Genomic DNA, 19,798 nt, shown 5'->3' with positions numbered 1-19,798 from the left:
GTTTGACCGCTACCATCACCAGCTTCTCCACTCCGCCCCGTACCGCACGTTCGGGCAAGCTGATACCGAAGCAAAACAATCGATGAATGGTGGACGATGGGAGGGAAGACGCTTTGGATGGGCCTTTTTCACACGCCCCTCTAGCGGATGGTAGTAAGAAGCATCAAGCCTCCCTCCCCACCCCCTTCGGAACCCCTGTCCTTCCTTCACTTCAGCCGGTTCAATCATCAACATTATCAACGTCATCAGGTTGGGCCGAAACCGAGCGACTTCGCCACTCGCTTGTCATGTGCCCGCCTTTCTCGTACCGGCGATGGCGGTGAAGTTTTGACAACACGAAACTGCGCTTCCTGCCGCCCCATTTTAACCGGTCCGGATACACGGGCTGAAACAATCCACCCGCTGCCGAGTGACGAGACGACGACGGGTGGGTTTTCCAGAGCCTCCGCGTAATTCTGAGTAATATTCGGTTCCGGAGCATGCGACAAACTCATTACGGTAACGTCCCATCAGCTCCGATTCCCAGCATCGCCACAGCTCATCCCCACCACGCTCCCATATGGTTGTTGGGATGATTCAATTAACGGCGTAATTTATAATTAACAGGCGCTAATAAGCGTGGAATTGCGCCTGACATCCTAATGGATCGGACCGTATCGATTTCGTCGACGTGTATGACGTCCTCATGAGGATCCCAGAGGTTACTTACGGACGAAGACGTTAACTTCACCTTAAGCCACCCTTTCCCCTAGTAATATGTTGGAAAATAAATCGAAGTCATCGCTGACAGATGGAAAAGCCTCCCAAGTAACAGTTTCAGTTTTACGATATTGTTAATTCATCAACATTGATAATTTCCAAAACCTGTAATAAAACCTTATAGAAGAGGATCAATCTAGTCCAGGACCCTACGCGGTGTTGGACTTGTTTGTTTTATTATAGCTTGTAATCGATTTTAAATGCTTTCGTATTTTAATCTAGTTTGTTTCAGTATTTTAATCTAGTTTTCATATTTATCGGTAGAAGTAAACTTCAAAAAGCATCCTGTTATTTTTGCCATTGTGGATACATATTTTAAAATAAAAGTTAAACGATCTGCTTGGGAAATATCAAGAGAAGAAATTAGAATGATGCTGTAGATTGAAGTCACGTTGATTTGTTTTCAGAGTGATTCCGATTAAATTTTCAATTATCTCTAAAAAATCATCAATAATATGATGTAATGAGTTATTCACATTTCCTTATCCACTATTTGCTTGCTGTTTTATATATAGCCTGAAAAATTCATCATATTTTCCTAAGAAATCTAAATAAATAAAGAAATTTTAAACCAAGCCAACATAACAATTTTTTATTAGGAACATTTTAAAATACTTCGAAAATTTGATTCTTTTCTTCTTCTGTTGAAGTCGTTTAAATCTATTCGTTTGTTATAAGAGGGTATTTTATGTCAAGTGCAAATAACTGCCAATGTGTTTTTTTTTATCTTTTATGATCGCATAATTCATTTGAAACCACTATTTAATTATTAAATCCTTTAATGAGTTTGGATCACATCGGGGAAGATAATTTGTATGGAAAACAATACACACTTTTGCAAAGTGAATCGCAGGCACTTTAAACGGAAAGATCGAACCAAAACAAGGCAAAAGAAAACATATTCTACCAAAGCTTTAAAGGTTACATTAACAATGAGGAAACAATTCCGAAGAATAGCAAAAATCTAACAAGAAAAATATGTTTGATCTCGTTAAAATTAAAAACAACGATTCACAGACTCTTCAAGCTGGCAAAATTTGATGTTATTTGTTTGATGAAGGCCTTAATAAAACAAGTTTGACTTAATGCACCCATGTTAACTTGTCTATAATACATTGTAAATGTTACTTACGTTCTATCTGAATCTACAGTTCAAACCGTTGGCCAACGAGACACGTTCGTAATGAAGCAGCCACTCAGATGGCCGATAATTGGTAAGAGTGAGGTGTCGTTGCGGCTGCAGAACATTCGTACAGCGTGCGGAAGCTTCGGGTTGTAAGGTTCGGTTTTAGGTATTAAGATAAATGCCCCCCCTCCCGTACGGAACCGGATGTTTCTGCGTGCGGCTTTTCCTCCCGGCGGTGATGGAAAGCGGGAGCAAAAGTTGAAGATTTGTAAATCCAGCCAACGCCGGCGCGGCAGGAGGCAGCGCAAGGTGGTGATAAATGAAGGAATGGCGCTGGATGGTCCCAGGACACCCTCCTCCCCCCCCCCCCCTCCCTCCGCACATTCCCACCAAGCACTGCTGGAAGGTTTTGTTTTGGTATTGTTTATTTATTTATCTGCTCATTTCTAGCACTGAATTGTTTTAACCCTCTTCTTGGTCGATGATTTGTTTTGCTTTTCGGTCCCCTGGCGTGGCGTCCACCCCTCCAGCCCTTCGCCCCCGCCTGCCGCAAACGTTGTCGGGCTTAGTTTGATTTCGTTTTCCCGCACTCCAAACACAATGAGCATTCCCTCCCCCTCCACGGGCAGTCGCCATCCCCGGGGACCGGTTTGTTTGCTCGAGGAGACCTAAGGCCCGCAAAGGGGGGAGGAAAAAATGCCACTCGATGGCACACATTCTCACAGCCTCATCTCGTATGTTTTCCCTGGGTAAAGTTTGCTTCTTGCGAAGGCCTTCAGGTTGGTTTGGGAAAGTTTTCCTTTCCCTCCCGCGCAACCTCTCAAGCAAAACTCGAGCGACGACAACTTCTGCCCGGGTGGGGGCGGGGGTTGGTGGGTTGGGCCGGAACCGTCCCGGAATTGAATAAAACCCGCACGATCTTTATGGTTGGAAATTTGTTTTCCCAGCCTCAGCCGAGCCCCCTCCTCCCACCCTCCCGCCCGTTGGAAAAGCGCACCCGAGAATGATGCGTACGAGCGGCGTGAAATATTAGATCCACTCCCCCGTGTCGGTGCGTCCCATTCGTCTGATTGAGTTCGTTTCCCCCCATCCCCCTCCCTCTCCTCTTTTGCCGGCATTCCATTGTGGGTGGTTGTGATTTTTCGTGCCGGCGCTTGTACGATCTTAACACTGTTTCGTACTTTGCGCCGCGTAAGAAAAAAAAAAACGCATGTAACGCAATCAAGATCACATGAGTTTTCCCCGTTTCTTTCTGCGGAGGATTTTTCATTCCCTTTGATCAACGCCCGTACCGACACGCGGCCAGGTTGTCAGCGGCGAGGACACGCGATGAAAATAAACTACACTGGCGAGTACTTCGTGCCCTCTTAAATACAACACCACACTCAAGATGTCCCCTAGTGAGGGTTAAAATATATTTAAGCTCCAACATTCATATTTCCCGTTAGTTATAATTTGATGTTAGATATGTATTGCCGAAACTAAAACAAGGTAGAAGAAAACTTCCCTAGTTGTACTTAAATTCAACTTAAACACACTAAAAAGATCTAAAATTTTATCAAGAATGTCAGAAACCTAGTATGAAATTAGATATAACGAAAATAACAAATAAATTACATCGAATAGATTACTTTAACAAGCAGAGAAAAACAAAAGAAGCAGAGCAACGAAATAATTAACCCTTTCACGAGCAAGGGAAATATTTTTCCTATCTACAAAACTCGTTACTGTTTGTTCACCTACTAACAAAACGATACTTTTGAAACGAAGCATCAAAGAAAACATTATGTCAAGGGCCTCAAATGTCTTTCTGAACGAATAAACAAAAAAGAACTATTAAAATTAATTGCCCAAAACCCAAACCATTCGTGCGTTCAACCAACAACAAAAACTTAGTATTTGGAAAGTTGATGAATTTAGTATTTTTTCATAGAAATGACTAAGATCTTTCTTTTAGAATGTTTATCATGTAATTTATAGTGGAAAGCAAACAAAAGAAATCCCGATATCATAACTATACTGGTTATTTATTTACTTTTATGGTTTATAGGGTAAAATATTTCCCATGAAATTATAAAAAACCTACACATACTGCTAGGTTTTTCTGGTGATATTCTCTTATTTTACTCCCCAAATAGCCAAAATATTGTGTTGTCAATGTTGCCAATTTTAGGCTTGAATAGCTTACGGTCGTGAAAGGGTTAACCGATCCTTTGACTTAACTGTTAAGTTTTAAGTTTAGTGTAGCGCCAAACAGAGGTTTTAAACGAATTAAATTTCACTTAACAGCAACTGTGAAATGCTCATTCCACTCATGTGAAACCCAATTAAGTATGTCTAAACGTAAAATAAATAATTTTAATTGCGCAACTAGAATTTCACTTAACGTAGCCAGGCTAGAAATTTATTTTACAGCAAATGTAACTTGTTTGACAACAATATTAAATAATTAGAATGATCGTTAAACGAAATTAACGGAGCATTTCAACATTTGTTTTGCGATTCAGAAGCGTTTAACAGCTTGAGAGCTGGTTTATTATTTACATCTTTTACTAGAAGGATTTATACAGTTTCGTTTCTAGTTATTTTGTTCGGTTATCTTTCGTAACGTTTACTTTACATATTTTTGTGTTGTTTTCATACTCATTTTTATCAAAAAGAAAATAGTTTGCCAGAAAAGTATTACGTTCAAATCTAGGTTCTGGAACATGTTGGATAAAATGAAACCAGAGTCGCACACATCGTTCATAATTGGACTGTTGTCGACATTTAAGCTGCAGCGGAAAGGACTGAAGAAACTTGGTTTGTCGTATGTAACGATTTTCTTGAGTAGAAATAGAGCTTGCTGCTCGGAAACAGAATCGTTTCCCTACAAAGAACCGTGTGCTTATGTAAGTAATCTTCAAAAATGGTAAAGAACCGTCGGTAGTGCAGCTGTATGCTGTTCGAGTGCAGCTCCCGGTAAAGCAACCGTCTTGTACGTCTCGTTTAGAGTCTGACTACTTAAGCTACTTACAGGAAGCTACTCTCTTTCACCGAGCGATTAGAACTCGCTCTTCTTTCGCTAACATTTAGCAAGAGGTTGGAAACAAAAAGGGAACGCTTAGTTCTTATTTGTCGACGTCGACGATTCGCTGTTTGTCGAAACGTTGGTAGTTACCTGGAGTGATTGGGAACGTATCACCAGCCGGAAGATGGTTCCGTTCTACAGTCGAACGCTATTCGGGGCTGTTAAATTCTTGGATGCCGTTTGCTTGAGTGCTTTCCCTTATGTTTTGGTGTTTGCTGTCCGGGACTGTAACATTGACGCATTTTGCTCGCGAGGAGTGACAGTAGGCAAACACTTCCCCGGCACGGATCTGTCATCCGCCGTCGGACGTAGGCTGACAATTCCCATTCCACGCGGAACGTGTGTGTCTGTGTGTGTGTGGATTGGGAAATGCCGAGATAGCGGGAAAACGCGACGGCAGTTCCTTGCTCTCGTTGTTCTCCTCTGGCGAAAACAATGATACAGTTTTTCACGGTACTTCCTACGGGCGAACGGTGTAGCTGAAGTGCTAAAGCTGATACACCAGGGCCAGGGTGCATCTGGCGTGGTTTGCCTTCCGCCCCGAGGCAGACCCGAAGCCCAGCACCAGACGGCATGGCGCGTTCAAACGCTGGTGACGATCCATGATTTTATTTCAAAACATTTCCTAATCGCCTTCCATTCGTGCTGACGTGACCTGGCCGGGCATTCGTGCAGACTTCGTTGAACGGTGGCAGATTGCTACAAAGGCGTGGGATTCCCGAAGTGAGGACCTCACCTTGTCGACGCTTGCCGGGAGGCTGGGGCGAAGGTGATAAGAGCTAATTTCATCTGTTCAGCTCGAAACCAAACGAGGGTTTCTAGCTGGAAGCGGGAGAGGGGGAAATCCAAGGCTTAAAATCACCGTCCTCTGTTCGGCGTGGATTTTGGAAGAAGCAGACAAAGACTCGCTCAAGGAGGCGGATGTAACGCGGTAGTCTCGGTAGCATTTCTTGAAGCGGTTCGGGTTTTCCTCCGGACAAAAAAACTAAACCCGGAACGCGACACAACAGCAGCAAAGCGGCCGGGGGGGTTGGAGCTATCGTCTCGAAACGAAGATCCAAGGGGCTATACGGTTCTCCTGAAGCAGCACTTCTCCAGGTTCGCGACGGACGGTTCGATCCAAAGGCCAAACAACAAAACCCGGAGCAATCGTGCAAGTTCGTGTGCTTCGATTTCTCTGAACCGTGCCGCAAGTGGCCACTCGAGCTTCTGTCGACCTCCGGTTCTGTCCGGACTTCACCTCCGATGCCCGCATGAACTTCTACAGCGCTCCAATGTCAACGGCATTTTGTTGAACCGCGTAGACCGTGCTGGAACTCCCAGCAGTTGCTGAAGAACTATGCTTTAATCGACTACACGTTTAAAGTTGCCTTGAGATTGTTTTTATCTTATTATTTGCAAGGGACATGGTATTTTTCACTGATATTATTTAACCATTTGCTTAAACTCTGTTATGTTAAGAACCTTACAACACAATAAAATAAAGCTTAACATAAAAATATCCAAAGTACCGAATCAATTGAAAATCAAATGTGTAAAATTCAAAAAAGGCAGTTACAAAATACAGGTTCAAAACTTACCCAAAAGAGTAAGATAAAATTAATTTTCACTGTTGTGAAACTATAAGACTAGTATCAATATAAAGCTGCATTGTTTTTAAATGATGTAACGCTATTTTTAAAAAACAAACAACGTTGAGTTATTGTATAGTTAAAACGTTATTATTTCTGATAGCCAACTGTCATTAGATCTGAAAAGTGTTTGTCCCATAAATAAACGAAAATGCAACATAGACATTTTAGTAATATTTAATACTAATTCTCTGGTAAGCTAAGCCTTTGGCTAATCTACGGAAACTGTCAGTTTAACAAATGTGATACACAAATTTTACCAAAACAGATTGTATTAAGACAGTGTGCTTAAAACGCTTAGCAATCAACGTGTTAAAGTTGATTAGTTTTAACTCTTTAAGTGTTTCGAGCACGTACGGTTCCACAATATTTGTTAAAATACTTATTTTTTGTTATTGAAACGAAAAAAAATTGTTATTTCGATTGAAATATTTACATGCGTAGAGATTTTCCTTCACAGGATGCCAGCTACTAAGAACACAACTTACATCTCTTAAAAAGTTGAACATATTTTGAGTAATGGTTTTGGTTGTTGCTTGCAAGTTGTTTTTTAACGCTTTGCATGTTGAGTTTTTGCTACTTATTTCTATTAGTTTTAAACTAGTTTATGCAATTGTGTAACTAAGTAACAAATCAATTCATGTATTGATAAGATACATTTAACTTTTGTTGGGGTATTATATTGGGGTATACATTGTTTAGATGCTTGTTTGTTTACTTTTTTACTTTTATCGTGAGTGACTATTATTTAGTTATGGGTATTTGGAACTGCGATTTTAGCGATGATAGGTTTCCTTTTAATGCGCTTAACATTATTTACTTACAATTTTGTTAACTTACACTGACAGTAATGTTAAGACATTTATAAGAAAAAGAATCAATTTAAGTTGCTATTTTGTGCACAAATGTAACACTTTTACTTTAACTTGAATCGCTGTTTAGTATAATTTTATTGGGTGAAATTTTATGATTTGATTATTAATTTAATGATTGAAACATCAATTACAGTTCAAGAGAGCGCCTGGAGTTGGATATATATGAAGTCAGAAGTAGTCAGAGGTACAATAAAAGTGTTTTAAAAGTAATTGAAATGAAATAAACATTTATGGCATTGGCACCGTTTGCAGTAAACCTGCAGAACATTGTGTTGTTAACAACTTTTTCGCTATCTTCTGATCTGTAAGCCAACCTGCAGGGACTTCCGACTGCCACCAGTAATTGTTTAACAGTGTGCCGCACATCCGATTACGCGGTTGCGCCTTACGGGCGCTAATTAGTCAGCGATTCTTTGCTGACACCAGCTTAACCCCTCACCTGCGCCTCTGCCTCCCCCGCTAAGCCGATTGCGGGGGTTTGTGTGTTCGCCTTTGGCGTAGCCAGTTTGCCAACTCACAATCCCACTCGAGACAAGGCTGTCCGTCGCCGGCGGGGGTTCTTGTACGCTTCAGCGCGTTTTGGCTGGCGTTCCTTTTGGCCCCTCCCCCTCCCTGCCGGTGACCCTCGTTACGTGGCGGGGTGAAGGGACCGCCTGAAAGCTTGTGTAGCTGTCAGAGAGCCAGCTTAGCGGAGGCCGAATCACCACCGAAACATCCAATCAAGCGCGTCTGCATTCCGGTGTGTCTGGCGCGACGCACCCTTGTCGTGGGGAGGTCCTCTTTCCGGAGGGGGTGGAGGGGGAGCGAGCCTCAACCCACTTGGTACTCGCTCGAATCCTGTAGCTGTAAACGTACGCGAACGGACGATCCTAATCCGTACCAGCGCAAGATGAAAAGCTAGCTCCTCCGAGCCTCGGGGAATGGCCCAACCCGGTGGGGATGGAAAATCTCGTCCTCCCGAAAACTTCATCCCCCCCACCCTGGAGGCAAAGGGCAACCGAGAGTGGCGTGTTTGTGTCTCTGTGTACACTTCTAATTTGATAATATCGGAGACTTTTGTCACGGAAGCATGATGTTGTTCATAATTGGGGTAGCTTGTTTCCCGGAACCCCCCCCCCCCCCCCCCCCTCTTCCCGCCGCCGCCACGGCGCGAGATGTGGCATTTAATCGTTCGTTATAATGTAATTATAAGCTCGACCGTGTGGAGCTGGCGCTCCACGATCAGATAAAGTCGGCCGGGCAGGGGCAACACCCCCTGAACACACTGGCAACACTTTTCCGAGAGCGAGCTCTGATTGAGCGTCACGACGGGTGTGCGGGTGTGAGGGAGGGTCCTTTCGAGAGAAGTCAATTTTGCGGGCCAATGGACGGGTTTTGATTCCCAGCATCGTGCGTGCCCAGCCATCGATACGCCATCCGAGTGGGAACAAGGGGGGGGGGGCGGAAAGGGCGTCGATAAGTTGAATCGTTTAATCTCCCTCCGTCTCTCGGGATGGGGAGGGGGAGGGGGACGGTTTAGGTTCGCATGTGGTATGTATTGGACGCACGTCAGACATCAAACGACGTTATCTACACCCGGCTACTGGCGACGTTCAGAAGATGGGACGCTAAGATCGTTGTTCGCTTCACTCCGTGCGGATTGTGAAAAGGATGGTCTCGTCTGCGTGTTTTTGAGTGTGTGAACTTGATGCTCGACCGGAAATGCGTCGTGTGATTGAACGAGGCCGCATAGCGATAGAGTTTAGCCGATAAACTTGCTCTGCTTGTGCCACAAGCGTAGTGTTGATCAACCCCAATGTTCATTTTTACTTACAACTTACAGCACTTGCTTTAAAATTTGCCCTTAATTACTCAAATGTATATTTTTCTTGATTTTGCAAGTTTCACAATTCATGTAACGAAGTTTAGTTTGGAAAATACAAATTAAAACTATGAAATAACGTAATAGTTTCTCACTACCGCTACTTTCTATTTAATTATTTGTTGCTTAAAAATATCCTACCATATTTTCCAATTTTATTCCTTTATTGTTAGCTTTGAGCAGAAATATCCTTTAGCATATTTTTGCCACAAGTTTGTGTTTTTTTAAGTTTTATAATCTCAAGCTATTCTAGTACCACCAATTTCCCTTTACTTTGCTGATAATTTTTAATTATTTGATGTTTATCTCCATCTGCACATTAAGGCATATAATGTAATTCTAAGTTTGTTTTGATTTAGTGGTAACATCTTCAGATTTTAAATGCTGTTTTTCTAATAATACGTATCTTATCCAGTTTGATATTGATTATTTAGTGTACAAACGGCAATAGATGGTTTTATGGTTGAATTTCACTTCTTCACAACCAACTCGTTATGGTTGAAAACTATCGTCACCTTCGTCGTTTTCAATTTACACATTTTTCATGCTTTTTTTTCTCTTTTTATACCTATCTTGAGTAAAAGTAATTACTTTCAAATATATTTTCAATGCACGTACAGGTTGCAAGTATGTTTGCGATTTACATGTACACTCGGCAATATCGGACTGAAACCTGCCAGTTTTCATTTCAGGGCTTTTCTCCTGTTGCCCTTTTATATATTTGGTATGTTATTTTTCTCTTTATTATTCCTTTACTTCTATCGCTTGTAAGAAAAAGTTTTTTTCTTCTGTTTTTTATTCAAATCAATTCTATTCCTCCTACTACTCTTTGCAAAATGAAATCACAATTTTTGGTGGACTTTTCCAAGAAATAAACATTTCATGCTTTTGTTAATCATGCTGATCGCTCCTGAATATGATGATCAAATCATTACTGAATTGCTTGCCAATATCAATCATTTTACTGTTTGATGAAAATAATAAGTAATCGAATAACTCAATACAACTATCATGAAAAATGATCGATTGTAAACAGCTAATAAACGCGTGAAAATGGGTTGAAACAAGTTGTAAATTTTAATGACTAAATGACTTCGACAAGTTTTGCTGGAAACAGTAAAAACATTTTTCTAATACCAAGCAGTAAACTGAAAAATAATGTGAGTTTTCATGTTCAACTTCTACCACCAGGTTCCGCACCTACATTAGAGTCAAATTTTTCCTCATTGCAATGAACATCAGACCCATCGGAAGGCTCGTCTTTCCGTGAGCGAATGTGTTGTTTTCCTCCCCGCCCTCCTCCCCCAACCATTTCGTCCGTTTACACACACACACACATCCTCGCGCGCACGACATTCCCTCCGGTTTCGTGGGGAAAGAGGTAGAGAGGTTGTTGTTTTCCCAACACACAGGGACATGACAAAAAAGCAATTCGTTTTCCATACGCTGCGCTGGATGCGCAGACACAAACGCACCCACACACACACACACAATCCCCTCCCTCCTTGCCTAAACAAACATTCAACAGTCACGGGCGGAAGCGGGGCTTTAGCGCAAAAACCATTCGTGCCCAAATTGTCACTCCGGTGGCCAGTTTTCGGCGGCGGTCCGGGGGGTGTCCGTGTGTCGGCGTGTGGTTGTCTGCGACAGCTTCCGAACAGATTAAAATGCGCTCCTACAGTGAGCAAAACGGACGGACGAATCCGGGTTTCCGCAGACACACGAACCTGAACACCGTTGGACGAAACGTGACCCCCGGGGTAGGCGGGGTTGGAGACCAAATCTTCCCTCTTATGAGCCTCACCCCCCATTCTCCCCTTCACTTCGACATGGTCAACGCGACCGTAACGTCCGGTCCTCTAACATCTATCGGTAAATAAATTATTAACGCCCGGGGGAGTAATCAAAATGACGCGTCAATTTTCATTTAATGCAGCAAATTAGAGTTTATCAGGAGCGAAATTGACAAATGGTCAATGAAACGGATGTTGTTTTCTACGAACACCGTCTCTGGCTGGCTGTACGTCCCGCCGCACACCACACCCCGCCATCAGGCGTTCATCATTGGAAATCCAAATAAATGCAACGCCGAAGCCGGACAGCCTCGGTTCATTCCGGTTCGATGGACTTCCCCCCCCCCCTTCTCCCAACCTCCCAAAAACATCCCCCCTTCCCGGTAAGAGAACGATGCAGGATGGTGATGTGGGGAGATGGCGTGGGCAAGGGAGCGAAGGGAGAATTTACCGGTGCTGCTTAGTGTTAAAGGATTTGGCATTTTGTTGCGTAGGAGATGAATTCCGTTTGCGATCATCATAGCACTCGGGCGCTCGGTGCAGCTGCAATTGCGTTGCAGCGTGGGGCTGCACTGCACGTGAGCTCCAGCGCTGCGGAATGCAAATAATGTGCATCGGCATGCCGGTGCAGACCGAGGTGATTTTGGGGGTTGGGCATGGGCGACGTGTTTTTGCACGCTTTCAATTTGCACTTGCCGCGTGGTACCGGTTTGTTTGACGATGCTGAGGAAGCGGGCGGGGAAGGGGGAAGTTGCGCAAGGTGGTGGCGAGCAGGATCCTTGCCCTGCCTTGCAATGTTGCTACATTTGCTCTGCCAAAAGTGAAAGGGTAGATAACCCTCCACAACATAGCCCGCCTTCTGCCCACCCGCACTCCGAGACAGAGCATTTAACAGAAACACACACACACACACACACATGGAACGCGTGATCGAACGCTAGGATTCAACGGCCTAAAAGGTTTCCTCAAACCTACCTAGTGAGACTTTGGAGTGCATCCTCCTTTTTCCGGTAGAGTAAAGCAGCAAAGTTTAGCAAAGCAAAGGAGACAAGGTTATGTTAAAGTTTACACTCGGTATGCTGTTGAGAAAACGTTTTTTCGTGACTCTTTAACAATTTCAAACAAGCTTGGAGTGCGGGTATTTCTTACTTCAACTGATTAGTTTTGGTTGAACTCTAAGTGCGTTTGATTTGCATATTAAATCATGAAAGGAAGTTTATAAGTTGTGAAATCGAATTTTCTAATTACAATAAATTGCATGGAAAAACACGCAAATACCTTTGATTTTGAGTTTGTAATGTTTGTTTTTTAACATACAATAGTGAAAACTTTGTTAAATAGACAGAAATCATTTAGGCTACAGGTAAAGCGAGAGATGAACATAGACCTCTATAAGACAACTTGAACGTCGAATTCTATCAAACACGGAAATTTAGGTGGGTTCAAGAGTAGGAAAGTATGAGCTGACATACATATGCTGCATATGAAACGCAAGGTGAGAATTACATTTAAAATTCAAAAACACATTAAACCCCTTTCATTAGCATCGTTCGTACAAAAAAGTAAATAATTCAACAAGACATACCAAAATGTATGCTCACATTTTTAGAAAGCCTAGGTAGGGTAACTTATTGGCTAAATGTTTTAATATAGCCGAGGTAGCTAGGTCAATGATAATTAAACGACTTGATGAACAAATGAATAATGAATGATTAAATGAATGCGATGCAACGAAACGTCGTATTCGAAGTTATTTGAAAAAAAGTGAAATCATTCGCAAACTGGTAGAAAAACAAATTCGAGGAGCTACGGAACTAAAATAGTTCTGCGCAAAGAAAAAGTACGCGCAAGTTAGATTTATTGAAGTGAGAACAATTGAATAGGACAGTCTTGTGATTTATCTTCACCGGAGTGGATGGCGACAAGATAGAAAACGAAAGCAAATTGATATTGACGGTAAAGAATATTTAATTTGGAGACTGAAATATATAAAACTGATGTTTGGAGATGTCGACATATATATAATACAAATTTTTAAATATTTAATACAATAAGAAACAGAGCATAATTACTAAAACCAGTTACTTGGACCTAAAACTGACAAAATCTCTGCACGAACTGGAAAGAAGTTTACAGGCAATGTTCACTATATACATTTAACAGCGCAGATGCATCCTTACCCAACTATAAAACAGTACTTAAAATCATAAAATCTTCTGAACACCGGTTTTTTCATCTTTATCACAAAAATGTATAATCTTCTAATCGCAAAAATGTGTCAGTAACACAACAAACAGGCAAATTGGTTGAAATTATAAGAGGTAAAAATTAAGAGTCAAACTGCCACATAGTGCATAGTTAAAAATGGGTTAGAGATTATATTGACTGTGAGTTTGTTGCGGCATTTGCTCGGTGCGTGTTGTTTTACAGTCTGTGAAACTCAATAAATTCCCTTTGAACCGTTTCCGAGGCAAACATGGTCGGTTGCGGCGTGACTCGAAAGGGGTGTGTACGCTGTCATGTCGAGCCTGGTGTGCGGGGTTGACCTCCACCGGTGCAGAAACACGAAACGAAAGAGGTTAAGAGTCTGTCAACTCGTCCATTTCCCGGATGGTGGCCGCTTCGCTCCTCTTCCGACGCTCCGACGGATAGGGGTTGATTTTTCGTATTTTCCCCCCGCGGCCCCCAGACTCCGGGGGCCTTTTTTACCGTGCTGCCATAAACATTTGCTTCCCGGACCCTGTTTCCCCTGACGGCATGAAGACATCGCGCTCGGGCTGTCGAATGTGCCGGTCGAATTGCGTTGCATCTGCTCGTCGTTTGCCGCGGTACGGTATTTACGACGATGTTGTGGGCATTTAGTGCATTTACCTACCTAGTGCCTGCCCGTTTCCCTGCTGGTACACACACACACACACACACACACAAACAGCCGACGGGTGCCCATGGCGTTATCCGCCGGAGTGGTTCTTTTAGTGGCCTCACGTTACGTACGAGAGATGTCACTCTCTGGCGCTTCATCCAGCATGCCGACCACATACACACACACCCACACACACACATGGAGACTTGACGGTACGGATCCTGTGGGTGCGAGTAAGAGGACACACAAAAAAAAAACACTACAGTAAAACCCAACAACTCCTCCGGGCCAAAACGATGAACGGTTTCGATGTTGCCGGTCGCCATTTTCCAACGCGATGCGGGACGGTTGCGATTGCAACGTTAGCGGAGGCGCGCGTGTGTGTGTGTTGATTGACGACAGCGACCGTCACCGTGATCGCGGTGTCACCCGTCGTGGTCGCATCGGTTAGTTCCCGAAACCCGGAACCCGTTCTTCGTTGTGGACCGAACAGAAAAAAAAAAAAAAATAAAAACGCCCCTTTAGGAACGTTATAACGTCCGGAAAACGGTAACCGATCGTCGCAGTAATCGTCCTCCCCCTACCACCCCGGTGCGTTACACACATTCGCAAGTGTGTGTGTTTGGGGGCCAAATAAAATGCCCACGATAAAAACGGGATTGGCATGTGACGAGGAGACCATTCCCAGGTTTGCAGTTTTGTGTGACGAGTGTGTGACTCGCCCCGGCACCGGAAGCTGGTTTGCCTGGTAATGAACATGCACGGGCGCCCGGGCGGTGAATGCGAACCTCCTTTGATGGGCTCGGTCGGCTTATCGCTCGGATTAAATCAACCCCGGAAATATTACTCCCCATCGCATATTCGGATGTGATTTGAAAGACTGCTGGAGGCTGCGATTAGATATTTTTCCAACATATTTTCATCAAACACAAATTTATAAAACGCTTTGAAATCCCAAAAAGGGAAAAAATATTATTCGAAATGTTAAAGCTTAGATTTGTACAGGAACAGGCGGTATCATTTTAATAATTTTTTTCAAAGGAAAATGATTTTATTCACAAGCGTTACCTTTTGTGAGAGTTTGCAATGGTGGGTGAACTGTCACGCGATTTTAGTACATTTTTTTCGACGCAATCATTTCTGATCAAAACAACAGTTTTTGTACACCGAGGACTAGACTTCCCAGAGCACACATTTGGTGCTTATCTCTTATATATTTTAACTTTTTCTTACATGGAGTTTTTTGTACACTAAAATTCGACCAATTCTCCAACCATTTCCGTCGATTCTGAACTATTATTAACACGTTGAGTACCAAGCGGTTTTAGCACAATTTATAATATTTGTCAAACCGATGGTTTTCGAAGGCCAAGCAAAAACTTAGCATGCTAAATAACTTATTTTAATGTAACTTTAGTTATGATGTTGCATGTTCTTTTCTTTTTTTCATTTACTTATGGGTCAAAAACTGTTTAGAACTAGTTGCTGCTGTCACTCACATTTGGGTGACGTGGTACTCAATGTTTTAAGAACTGAATGAAACAACATTAAGTTTAAGCACTGCAGATGTTGATGAAGATTTGTTTGACCACTTTTTTTTATAAAATCCTCTAAAGTATGCAATTGAAATTCAGTTCTACACACAATAACAAGACAAGCATGTATACATTCCACACTTCTTGGAAAAAACATGTCATAAAAATGCACAAATCTTTATTTGTGTTGCACAAACCAATGCCTGTCTTCAACTTTCTGTAGTTTTTAGGTAAAACAAAAAAAAATCGTAGTAATAAAGGGGTTTTCTTTAATATTAACCAAAATTTAGACTCAAATATGTATTTATAGCTTGTCACTACTGTGATCCAATGACAGCGGCAAGTATCAAGTTGTATTGTTCAAAAGTTACACAGCGGAGTTTGTACAACACGGGGACATTGATGAAATAAAACCCATTTTAAATATGCCGTTATATTTAACTATTAAAACATAAAAACATAACGCTCAAGTAAAGAGTCAAAACCATAACTTTTTTCTCATATATGCAATAAAAACGATAATATATGCAATAAAACGACATAAATTGATAAAAATAGCGTGTTGATTTTTTTACAAGCTATGTTGATTAGTTTTATTACCTTTTCTGATCAAAACCGAACTATTGGGGTTAGGAATAGCGGAGTTTGACATTACTAAGACCAACCGTCGTTGTCAAGTTATAAGAAACAAAACAAATGAAAAGTGATACTTTACAATTCAATACATTCAGCGTGTTTTGTAATGTGATAACAAGTTGAAGTTAAAGGTTAAAATCGCACTCTACAATGCGGAGACATTCCTTGAAAACAGTTGTCAATGGCAATTGATCTTAAATAGTACTCTTACTCAAACAACTTTTTTTCTGTTTAAAACTGTGAAACCAATACGGAACGCAGGCTGTAAATGCTTCGTCACCGATAAATGGCAATCGACCGGGCAATCATTTATTTTTCCCCCCCTTCACGCACACGCATGCAAAACGGGAGGCCCAAAAAAAAAGCAGGTAAACCCCTCTCCGGGGGGGGAGGTGCATTTGACACCGGGATAAAGTGATCACAAATTCGGGACGGACGCAAAGCTGACAGACCCGTCCGTCCGCCGTCCGTCGCGCATGTTTCTCGTTGCGAGGGCAAAAAACAAAATGGTGAAAATCACCCTGGCAAACCGTGCGCCACGGGCCAACGGACGGGATGCTTCGGGTGAATGCAATAAACAAATTTATATCCACCGGGCCTTGCGAACCCACCCAGGCCAAATGAATTAAAAGAACGCAGCTGGGAAGGAAGCAGACAAAAAAAGGTATTTGCTAAACTCCACCGAAAGTGCACCACTTATAAGGGGAAAAAACACACACACATACACACACAGGGAAAAAAGAAGAAAAATTCTCGATTTCACTATCATGGAGGTACAAGGAAAAGTTGGGCCGAACTAGGTTTAGTTTAGGATTTTTTAGCCAAAATGCTACGAAAGGATAGCACGATGGAGTGTTTTCAGGGAAAATAAAAATAAAACAAACATGTTCACACACACACACACACACACAGTGATGGTCGGTTTTCGCTTGGGAGGAGGGAGAGTTTGGAGTTTCCCGGAGCCGCTCGAGTGGATGAATGGTCGAGATCCCGCATGGCAAGATAACTAAAACTGACCAGATTTAGTCATCCATCCATCAAAGCACAACCCCTTGCACATCGGGAGGAGAACCGGCAAGGGTGTGGGGGGGGGGGGGGGGGGGGGGGGGGGAATTTGGAGAATAAAACCGATCATAAACAACGGCAACGGCGTGCGAAGGGACGAATTTCTGATAAACAAACATACGAAAATACGAACGAAATTAATCGGCGTTGTGTCTGGGAAAACGGGGTTCGGAAAAAAGCCAGCTTTTCCCCGCTAAGGATTCTCCCGAAAGTGCTGTAAAGTGAGCCGGGACTGCCGACCACTGGAACGATACGTTTCTATTATAGAGGGGAAAAAATAAATAAATATAACCTCCATACGTGCATCGGCTCCAAATGTCATGCTCGCCTGCTTCTTCTACCACCCCTTGTGTCTCCTTTTCTCTCACCCCTCGCTCTAGGCCCGGCCCCTAAAGGGAGCGGCCATCACTCTTCACGCCAACGCTCGTTATTCGGTTGTCACATCCGGATATCGACATCCGGTATTGACCCGCCACCACAAGCCGACCGGACCATCGGCGCAACGTTCGCTTTCGCCAAATGTGAATGGACCAGGGTTTGGCCAGGAGGGAGGGGTGTGGAAAGTCCGGTGGATTTGTTTGGGGTGAACCAAAACCAAAGCTGCACCGGCTGAGCACGACACGGCAGGCGGCCTCCGGGCCCGGCTCGTATTTATTTGTGTGTTTGCGCCGGGAAAACAAATTTATCGTCCCGATGTTGATCGATGTGCAATAATGTGTATAAAATTTGTTTAAATTAATGCACAACATCCCATCCCGCCGGCCTCCTTCCGCCCTCGTTTTCTCCTCCTTCCCGTGCTGTTGAACCGCTTATTTATCGATTCCGTACTTCGAACTTGCGCCTGTTTATTCTTTCCAAGCCTGTTCGTGTGACTTCTATATACCCGCACACAGCCTAACTAACAGCCTGAAGGGATGAAGATAAGCTATAAGCGGGAAAAAATTAATTTAAAAATAATTCAGTTAAGTTTAAGTTTCTTCAATACCATTATCCTCTATATTTTACGTGTTGTAAAATATGTTTGTACCAAAAATAAGTGTAATACGAAACATCAAAGCTGTAGTTACAACAACTAATTGTATTTTGAGAGCCTATTCTAAGTCTAATTGTTTGTTGTTTTTGAACAAGTGTTAATATTTGTTTGATAAACAAATGTAATTTGATAAAACAATTAGTCAACGCACTAAGCAAGACTAAGCTTTTAAATGGATGAAAATAACGCTCGCTTTAATGTTTTAGTTTTTGTTTGTTTTAGGTGTTTTGGTTTTGACACATTTCAAATTTGCAGTCAATGTGTTTGAAGACATATTTTTATCGTTTTTATTCTGTTGGTTCTGAAGGTGGCCTACTATATGGCAGGCACTTATACCATTATTTCGTTTATAGTCTTCTTCTCATTATTGCTTTCAACGACTATTTGTTACTTCTTTTCCAATGCAAAAATCCTTTCTTGATTTTTTACTGTGAACTATTACATTGCCAGGTATGACCGTACCATTACAGAAAAGCGCGACGGTGCTTTTCGGAAGGGAATGTTTACCGCACCGGTGTGCAAATGAGCCCGACAGTGACAACATAATAATCGACCAGCGTCCAATGAATAAATCCTTTCGTATAACAATGATCCGATTTCCCGTTTTTTGACCAATCTAACAGACTCGGGGAGGAGGAAACGTTGAGCTGCGCGGTTCGGATCGGAAAAAGCGGATCGCGAATGTAAGGGAGCCAAAACGGCAGGAAAAACAACAAACAAACAATCAAAACCGATGAAACAGAGCGGCGCACAACAATTGTAGTCTGGAGTCGTCGATGAAAAGGGAAAAGAGAAAAAAATTAACCTCCCTCCCCCACACCCCCTCGTACACCCGGAATGAAATGTAGAACAAACACGATGAAGCTTATTGATGTTCAATAAGATTAATTTGCAATTTGTGAAACAATCATAAATTACCCACCGAAAGTGTCACGGCCCAGCCCGCCACCCCACCCCACGCACTTCGTGTTGCTGTTTTTTCCGCGTTTCGTAATTTGTTTATTCATACTGTTTGGTTTGTTGCGACCGCGCGTCGAAGCTAGTTGGATTTAACTCGTTCGACCGCGCGCTTTGCCCGGCTGGAGGGAAGTTGCAAATAAAAATATGGCAAGTTTTTATTATGTGCTTGTCTTTCGATCGCCGCTGATGCCGCAACCGCTCCAGGAGTTTGCAAAAGTTTTAATTGACTTATTCAGGCATAAATGTACAGCACGATAAATTCGATCAGCGAGTCCTCATTATTTTTCGTTCTTAATTGTATACAAAATTTCTATGTTTAATGGTTGCTCCTTGCTTTAAAAATAATAGTATTCGAATGTTACCTAATACGACCATCGAAGAGGTAAGTCAATTTCATATTTATACAATCTCATATTATGCCATACTGTTATTAGTTTTCAAAGCAATTTTTAACTATTTTAGCATATTTAGTTTTGCTCTATGTTACCAACTTAGTTAATTGAATTTAATGCCATACTTTTTACTTGTTTTGTGAGGTTTTCGTTCTACTAACGTTAGATGCTTATTACCATCGATTTTCTAGAAGCTGTT

Source organism: Anopheles coustani, chromosome X, assembly GCF_943734705.1.
Source record: "Anopheles coustani chromosome X, idAnoCousDA_361_x.2, whole genome shotgun sequence".
Lineage (NCBI taxonomy): Eukaryota > Metazoa > Arthropoda > Insecta > Diptera > Culicidae > Anopheles > Anopheles coustani.
The sequence above is the reverse complement of the archived record's forward strand: the minus strand, read 5'-3'. Positions refer to the sequence as shown.